Source organism: Meleagris gallopavo, chromosome 10 (assembly GCF_000146605.3).
Source record: "Meleagris gallopavo isolate NT-WF06-2002-E0010 breed Aviagen turkey brand Nicholas breeding stock chromosome 10, Turkey_5.1, whole genome shotgun sequence".
Lineage (NCBI taxonomy): Eukaryota > Metazoa > Chordata > Aves > Galliformes > Phasianidae > Meleagris > Meleagris gallopavo.
In genome coordinates, this window is record NC_015020.2 from 17,730,676 (window position 1) to 17,740,189 (window position 9,514).

Here is a 9,514-nt window from a genome sequence, read left to right on the forward strand (position 1 = left end):
TAATGGGAAGTAAAAATGGAAGTAAAATCCCGATACTAAGTCCACAGAGAAAGTGCTGGTAACCATCCACACTGCCTGCTCAGATGCTAATTGGTACATTGGAGGTACGGATGTAGTACACCATCTGGGCAGATCTCCAGAGTTGTTCTCAAGAAAGGTATGTTCAGCACTGCACGTACCAGGCAGGGCTCTTGCTCTGGCACAGTGCTGCCAGCGCCATTCCATGCAGCACACAGCATATTCCACGCATTGGCTGGTGTCTGAGTGAATAACCATGGTCTTCATTTCCCCCAGAGGCAGCTATCTCCAGACGTCAGTAAATTAGAGAGTCTCCTTGACACTGATAGACAAGTTGTCATGGAGCTGCTTCTCCCTGTAACAGAGCTGCAGAGAGCTCTGCCTGCATCTCCCATTCGTGATAAATGGCTCCAGGTATTCATTTGCTCGCTTGCTTATTACATTGTCCACTAATGTCTTTGCTCCGAGTGCTCACATTACTCTTGCTGCACAGCCCTGATTTCCTGAACTCCCCACGGACAGACGCTGTTCTGACGGTAAGAAATTTTAAAGGGCATTACAGTGCAAATGCCTTCTGCAACAGCTCCTGGTTCTAGCAGGTAGCTGCACTAATGGCATTTCCCAGAGCAGGAGGAGGATCTCACCAGGCACACAGCAGCTTCCTCCTTCACCTGGGGCTCTCAGACTTCCACCACTGCATCCTGACCACACGTCCCAGCTCTGAACACGATGTGCAGTCAGATCTGTAGCCTGATGAGGCTGAAAGGACACAGTGAGATAAAATGCCCACTTGGGAACTTGCCATTGTGATTTGCCATGGTGGCATTCAGACGCCAACCTCCTGATGGCCTTTAGATATAAAACATGCTCTCAACCACTCCAATTTTCCAACTATTTAGAGATGCAGGATCACAGAAAGGCTGAGGTTGGTAGGGCCATGCTGGGTCCCTCTGCTCCAGCCTTTGCCCCAGCAGAGCAGGGTGCCCAGCACCACATCAGGTGGCTTTACGGGATCTCTACGAATGAGATCCCAGCACCTTGCTGATCCCTGTGCTGGGGCTCCATCCCTGCATAGCACAGCACACTGCCTGTGAGCAGGCGTGGCTCTTGGGCTTCAGGTTGCACCCAGTGCCTCTGGGCCTGGCACCGGCACTGCTGAGCACAGCTTGTCTGTGTCTCCTTGCACCTCCATGAAGGGATTTAGGCATTGATAAGGTCCCCTCAGCCTCCTCTGCTCCAGGATAGAGTCCTCATAGGAGAGGGAAGAGAGAGCCTAAAAAGGAGAGCTTAGATTTTGGTTGACAAAAATACTGACGTTAGTAAGAATTAAGCATATTTCCAAAATAATTCAGCCTTTAGAATATCCCAGTAGGCATCTAGCTGCATCTTTACAAGCACAAATCTTTTAAATAATGGCTTTCAGTGACTAGAAATCTCTGCCTTCACTTAACACACCCATACACCAGCTCAGATAAAATCCCACAGGAGATGGTCCAAGGAAGTGTTGCACTCAGAATTTAGTTACTTTAGTGAACACAAGGAAATGAACTTGGGAGGTGATTGTTGGGCCTTGGCTGCCAGCCCACAGCCTGGCCTGGGAGCAGTGGCTGCGAGTAGCCCCAGCACTGTGCACGAAGTGGCTCACAAATGTCAGCCAGAGCTCCCCTCTGCTGATGGAGATGTATTTATTGTGTGCATAGACCCATACACTGGGAATCGTACGGTTGGCAGCAGCCAAAGCTGGGTCATCTGAACTCCCTATCTATTACAGAATTTTTGCATTTCCATTTTAATAACAGTTTTTACCTCCCTTCCATGTTTTACTTGTGCAGATGGATTTGACACGTGCTACAAAAATGCTTTTTGTGAATACAGATTTTTTGGGTGCTTTTTTCTTCAAAAAAGAAATCTGTTCTATGAAATGTAATGCATGAGTTGTCTGTCCTCCAACTCCACCAGTGCCAAGATTCCAAGCAAGAGCCATTGGGAAGCATTCAACCAATTCCAGTCAGAGCTGTTATTACATATGGAATGAAGGGAAAAAAAAACACCAGTGCCCCAGGATCGACAGGGAGAGGGGAGTCTGCAGGTACAGCCAACAGCTCTGCCATCAGGGGTACCTGGCTGCTGAGCACAGAGGTGAGGAAGTGCAGGAGCCTAAAGCACAAACAGCAGCCATGCAGCAGGGCCACGGTAAAGCAGAGGAGGGCAGTTTTGCTGAGAGCAAACTCAGAGCTTCATTTCATTGCAGAAGAGATGTTGTCATACTGGCTGGGCACAGCCGCAACCCAGAGACTCTGCTCAAAGATTTCACATCAGGGGTCTCCCCATGGAAGCAACCTACTTCTAGCACCTTGGCATCTGAACCTACAAATGACCACCATCTGGTATTGTCTTACCTCAACAAACATGGCAATTCAGAGGCTCCTAGCACCTGTGCTAAACCCACCATTGGACTGGTGCTCTAATTACAGCAAGCCGAGCTCATACTTTCGGTTCCTGAGAGAACATAGAGAAAATTCAATTATTATTTAAAAAAGAAAACAAAACAACACATCAGCACTCTGAATAGCTTACTGAAGATCCATTATTAACGTTTAGATAGTGATTAGCCAAAAGAAGACCAAGTCCTAGATGACTGCTAACTCCAAGCACACAGACTGTCAGACTCAAAATATGTAAAGCACGGAGTGTTGGAGCCTTTGCGTGACCTCACTTAACAAATAGCATCCAAGAAAATGAAAACAAAGAAATTATTTTCTTTTCATCTACTGCTAGCACACTGCTAGACTGATTCATGCTGTTGGTTGTGCTGTGTCCCCTCCTCTTCCTACCTCTTTCATGTGCAAGGAGATATACCACCTCACCTCCAGCACATCTCACAAAGAGCTTAAAAACGTTTGCAAAAATATTTGATTAAGCTATCCAGAAAAATACGCGTTTGAAACAATTTTTCTCCAATTTCATCCAACAGATACTTTTCGGCCTTCTCAATGAAAACGCAGGAGGTGCAAACGGACCAACTCAGCTCCATCACGACACAGAAACCAACCTGCCCACCTGAGAATGGGAACCAGGGATGTGATCCCTGTGGCCATCCCAGTGAAATGAAATGGGCAGCCATGATGTATCTGTAGCCACTACTTCTGATGATTAAACAAAGTTAATTAGAACTTTTGAAACAATGAGACATCCAATTTTTCACGTATGAGTCATCCTGTGCCTGAACTAGTCTCCTGAGGGTCATTTTCATGGTAAATTAATCTTTCAAATGTCAAGCTTAAATTATCAGCAGTGACACCCACGACCACGGTGTCAGAGCAGTGATGGCCTTGCTGCAGATAGGCGTGGTAGAGACACTGATGATATTGAGTCTGACAATATAAAAAATTAGCTTAAAATTAAAATAACTCTGATGACATCAAATGCAGCAGAGGTTCATCCAGACCCTGGCCATGCATGCCTCTAGCTGAGTGCTCTGTTGCTGTGATTTTCCCGTCTGGAAATGATGGGTGACACTGCTGGCCTTCTTTGTACTGTGCTTTGAGAGGTACTGTTGGGAAGGGCTGGACAAATGGACAGAAAGGAACAAGTGCTGCTCACAGCCTTGGAGCAACGGGAGTTGCAGTGACTATTGCCAGCACCTTTCAGGGAGGGAGCAGAGGTATGGGTGAGCAGACAGCCCACACGTCCCTGCTGACACACGCTGGTCTCGTTGCCTTCTGATCACTCAGCCACAGAAGATACGAGCGTTGATACCAACACTAAATGAGCTCCTGAGTTGTGTTCAGCTGTGAAGTTCTAAGAAGTCACAGTGTGCACTGCCAGTCACGTAAACAGAATATAGAAAATAACTATTCAAAGGCCTTTGCATGAGAGACCACAATTTGCTTTTAAGTAGTATTTATTTTTTAGACATGCACTGATACGTCCCAGAAATTATTGTCTACTGCCTGTTTGCAAGCAAGTCAGATTATGTTTCATATTTCTCTTGGCAAGATAAACATTTGAAATGGATTCTAGCAAATATATTCTGGAATCTAAACCCTCATTTTGTATGCCATCAAAATTTTACAACATTTGACCAAATTTTCTTTTTTTTTTGGCAGGTACTCTTGCCAAGAAATTCATTAGCCAGAAATTGCAAAAGGGGAAGGAAAAATCAAAATCAGTGTTAGCACAGGCAGAGCAAATCCTTTTGCTAATGCATGCAGGTGTTGCTAGCATTTTTCTGTTACAGTCTCAATTACCATTGGCCACATACAGGATGTGGCAACCATTTAACCACGTAACCTTTCGTGTCACTTATAAGCTAGACTTAAATCATGGCCAGGTTCCAAATCTGGTTAAGCCTGGAAGGGCACATTGCTGAAGAATCCAATCATAACCCTTGTTCAAAAAAAATGACTTAAAAATAAGAGAGGTGACTTTTTCCTGATGCATTCCACATTCTATTCAAACAGCAGCTCTCAGCCTTCCTGTGACCCATGGAGGTGCAGAACTCTCTGGGGCACCACAGACCTCGCAGAGCTGCCAACCTGCTGCTCTGCTCCAGGCCCTGGTGTGCAAGCAAACCCCGGTGTGCAAGCAAACCCCAGGGCCCCCTGAAACAGGGACGGAAAAAGTGGGGGAAAAGCCAAATTTATTCTGCCTACGCAAGATTATGCATTGAGTAATCTATGCTAGTATTAATTTGGACTATGTTTTGTCAGTATCCCCCCAGGCAAACCACTGGTAACACAGCACTGGCTGGCTCTTCATAGGGAACTGATGGACCTATAGACAAATATTTTGTGAACTTCAGAAAAGCTTTGCAATTTACATTTTGTTATTTAAAAGAAAAACTCCCAGACAAGCAATTTAATACTACGTTCATAAATCTCATGTACAATTAAGAGGCACATTTAAGCCCTGTAGATTAGAAGTCAATACACGAAGTATAGCACTGATAAGTCATTCTGTCATAGCCGTACTGAGCACAATTTTGGTAGGAAAAAAACACACCATCTCTGCCACCGTAATTGTCACAGTTGCGCTAACAGTTTAAAGAATAATTTAAATACAGAATCATTAAGGTTGGCAAAGATCTCAGTGATGCCCCTCAGGCCCAGGGCCACCAGCAGCTGCCATCCCAGCCAGGCCCTGCCCATGGCCAACCCTCACAGGAGCACCCATAGCCCACAGGCGGTGCCTTCAGCCAGCGGTGGTTCACCCAAACCTTCCCAGCATGGCTCCCCACTGCCCTGCATTTCCCTGGGAAGTGCTGAAGCTCCAAGCTGGCAGTGTCTACTGCTTCTGAAACAAAAAAAAATGAGACAGAGGAGCCAGCCTTGCAGCCACCATCACTGGATAGTTACAGATCAAACTATGCGACAAATTAAATGAAGGTGGTAAGCTGCTATTTTTTTATTGCTTCATAAGTGTGCTGAAGGTGGTGAGTTGGGTGCTGCATTAAAAGTGACAAAAGTGTGTTGGATCCTGGACCCAGAGTGTGGTGATTTCACCAACTCGTTTCTGCTGAAGGTAGTGATGGAGGGGGTAGAAGAGGCAACATGGAGGTGCTGAGAGCTGGTAGGTTATTATTATTACTATCACTGCCAGATAACAACATAACTCTGGTGTAGGGTTGGCTGTGCAGCTGCAGCCCACGAGGGCAGCGGGAGCTATTGCCCTGCAGGCAGTTCTGTGCTGTGACAAGGCAGTGCTACCGCTGGCCTTGGGCTAAGGGACAACCCGTGCAAATATCAGATCTGCTTCGAGAAACACCATCTGCTGCGGGCTCACTTAGGGTCAGGAACTGACAGCTCAGCACCTGCAAAGCACAGCAGAGCCAGGAGTGTGGACAAAATCTCCAACAGTCTGCAGACCCTGAGGGGTGATGGTGACTTTAATGGCCAGGGAGCTGGAGTGTGACACCAGGGAACTGTCGGTCAGAAACAGCAAGGATTGGTGCTCCAGGCTCCACTCATTTAGTTGGGTTTGTTCCTCCTGAAGGGTTTACTTCAGGGAGATCTTTCATTACAAGGCAGGATTACCCTGGCTTCCTGAATTCTGCCAAGTACAAAGCACAGTGCATGAATTATTGAGCTCTTCGTTTTCTATGCACACCCTGGGTAACGGCAAGGCTGCGCATTAAGAAGACAACCTGCAGATTATTCAATTTTTATGTGCTTTATTAACGTGGCATATCAAGTATACACACATCAACAGCACACTGACAAAAGTTTGCTTTAGACTCAAGTATTATGCAAAGCAAATAAATTATTACAAAAAAGGTTCTTCCCCAATTTGTTAGCAGGTTCAATTATTGTGCCACTTAACCTGACTATTTTAATGTTCATCTCCTTCTCACTCCATGTGAAAGCTTTATTACCAACAGTATAATCATTCAGAAATACGCTAAAGCCTTAGATTGCTGAAGATTTTTTGGTTTTAGAGCTTAATTCAAGGTGCATAGCAAGTATTACTGAATCAGAAGAAAGCTGGCACACACTGTGCCTGCTGTTGGATACAGTACTGATATCATTGCTGGGAACAAAGAAAACAATCCCCCATTTTAATTAAAGGCAAAATTATGGATATAGCTTGTCTGATGCCAGCATGAAACAGAGAGGTTCAGCAGTTACCTGTGTTCCCTACACCGAGCAGACAGATTAGTAGTACCTTTTTTTTTTTTTCTTTTCTGCCTCTATCAACCATGCATATCTGCAAGGGTAGTAGAAAATACGACTAAAACTATGTTCTCTCCAGATATCAAACAGAAATTTTCACTCTTTGAGTTATTTACTCAGCAAGAAGCTAGACTGTGTTAAAGTCAACTACTCTGCAGCAAAGCACAACCCATAGGCAATACCGCATAGCAGGCTTCACTGCTGGGTGCCTCTACAGACTGATCAACCCATGCTTATGTTTTATTATCAGATATAGTCTGATAATTAAAGAAATTATACATCAGGATTGGTTTGGAATGACCACTACACTTCGGTTCTACATAAAACAGCTTCACAAAAGATCTTCATGAAACTCATTAAAGTAAAATCAAAGTTTAAATACAATTGTGTGACTTTTTTGCTGTTTGATTCCCTTACTGATCTGATTCTTCAGAGCACAGCACTCGAGGTGCAGTCCCTCACTGCCGTACATGAAGGGACTGTCATTTCCCTGGTCCTCCTGGTTACACTAGTTCTGATGCAGGCCAGGATACCACTGGTCTTCTTGGCCACGTGGGCACACTGCTGCCTTATGTCCAGACAGCTGCTGACCAGCACCCTCAGGTCTTTGTCTGCCAGGCACATATCAAAGAATCACAGAATCACAGAATGGCCTGGGTTGCAAAGGCCCACAGCGCTCATCAGTCCCAACCCCCTGCTGTGTGCAGGTCGCCAACCAGCAGCCCAGGCTGCCCAGAGCCACATCCAGCCTGGCCTTGGATGCCTGCAGGGATGGGACATATTCTGCCACTCTTCCCCAGGCCCATACTGTTGCATGAGGTTCTTACGGCCCAAGTGCAAAACAGCGCTTACGCTTCTCAGCTTCATGCAGTTGGCCTCAGCTCACTGACCCAGCCTGATCAATCCCTCTGCAGAGCCTTTCTATCCTCAGGCAGGCTGACAGTCCCCACCTAAGCTGGTATCATCTGCAGACTTACTGAGGGTGCACTTGATCACTTCATCCAGCTCGCTGATAGAAACGTCCAATAAAACTGGCCCCAGTACTCAGCCCTGGGAGACACCTCTGGTGAGCAGCCAGCAACAGGACTTCCACTGCACTCGCCGTAACTCAGAGCCCAGCAGCTCTTCACCCAGCAAACTGTGCACCTGCCACGGGCAGCCAATTGCTCCAGGAGAACAGTGTGGGAAATCAGGGAAGTACTGAAGGACACAACTAATTTTCAACTCATAGACACTGCTGACAGATATGGGATTACTCGTGTACACGCTGATCGTGCCAGTAGGAATTAATACACTGTGAAACCCAGCTGTACAAATCAGGTATGTGCCAAGAATGCTTCTGAAAAAGACCTGCTTTAACATCTGCTAAATTCTAACGAGGCACTGCGAATCTGTGGAAGGAAGGCCTGTGTGAGATGGATGAAAACTTCTTTTAAAATTTGAAAGGAAAATGTATTTATTCAAATATATAAAGATGACATCAGGAGTTAGTAAAACTGTTCATATAAAGTAAAATTATTCAGTGTGCTTATTCAGTCATATTCTGCCATTCATCTGTCTTTACGTATGTAGAAGAGAAAGATCTACTCCAATCTTCTAGATGCTTAGCTGTTTGAAAGAGTAACATAATAAGTGAATTGATAAGTAATGAAAGCATTAACTGTCATATAAAGATTATGACAGTGGTGCTCGGTGGTGCAATTAAATTTAATGTTTGTTTCTCTGTCTCTATGAATAACGATAAGATTTCCCCTGCGACTACCGAACAGCTGACTTATAACATCAGGACAACTGCTCTGAGTAGCCAGTGCAATTTGTCACTAACCATGGCATTAAAGCCAGGTTCTGCAATTACCATAAGTGACTGTAAGCAGTAAGAAAGGTGATGGCATTTCAGTGCGATTACCTACACAAGACACCAGCATGAAGCTGCCCTCACGTCAGGTCACTCATTAAAAGAAAAAAATAAAATAGATACCGTTTCAATCGTAGTGAGATGTAAAGCAGTAGTTGTGCTTTGTGTTCTGTTAGGAGCTCTAAGATGGGTATCATTAGATTCAGATATCAACTTATAATAGTTTTGAGTAAAACAACAAAGAAGACATTAATAGCAAGTGAAGATCAATCAGAAATGTTTTCTGGAAAAAAATAAAGGGGTATATTGAGAAGCAGAAAACTTGACATTTACAACAAACAGTTCTTGAGAGAAATACATCAATTGCTATCTAATTAAATAAAGGAAAGCATTCTGGGGCTAGCCTTCAAGAACCCTGAAAATCAGTTGTTCTTCAGGAGCACTTATTATTAATAATAGCAGTATCTTTTAAATGTGCATGCTTTTACAGAGAACTCAACATCATTCAATAAAATTCACCCAGAGACAAAAAACATCTCAGAGATGCAGAATTTAAAGTTTTAAGGATTGCATAGCTGGGCATTTAGTGCAGATCATTTATCTACCCCACATCAGGGCTGGATTTTTTCTGTGGCATTCGTTAATGGCCATTTGCTCCTACTGCCTGACCAGCCTCGGTGGGATCTCCGGTGCCTCAACAAAGAGATCCACCTTCAGTAACATTAGCAATGGTCACCCTATCCTCTGCTCTATAAACTAAGCTTCAACATCTCGTTCAATAACGCTGTATGGGAACTGTTGACTCACAGTCTGAACCACTGACTGATCACCTGTGGAAAGGATCTGGTCAGCCCTGGGAGCACAGGTGAAGGCAGTTCACTGATGTGAGTGGGAGGGGTGGAGCCTGGCTGCAGCTCTCCTACATCCCATTTAAGGGCTGACTGCCACTGGGGAAGGATCTCTTTTGGGA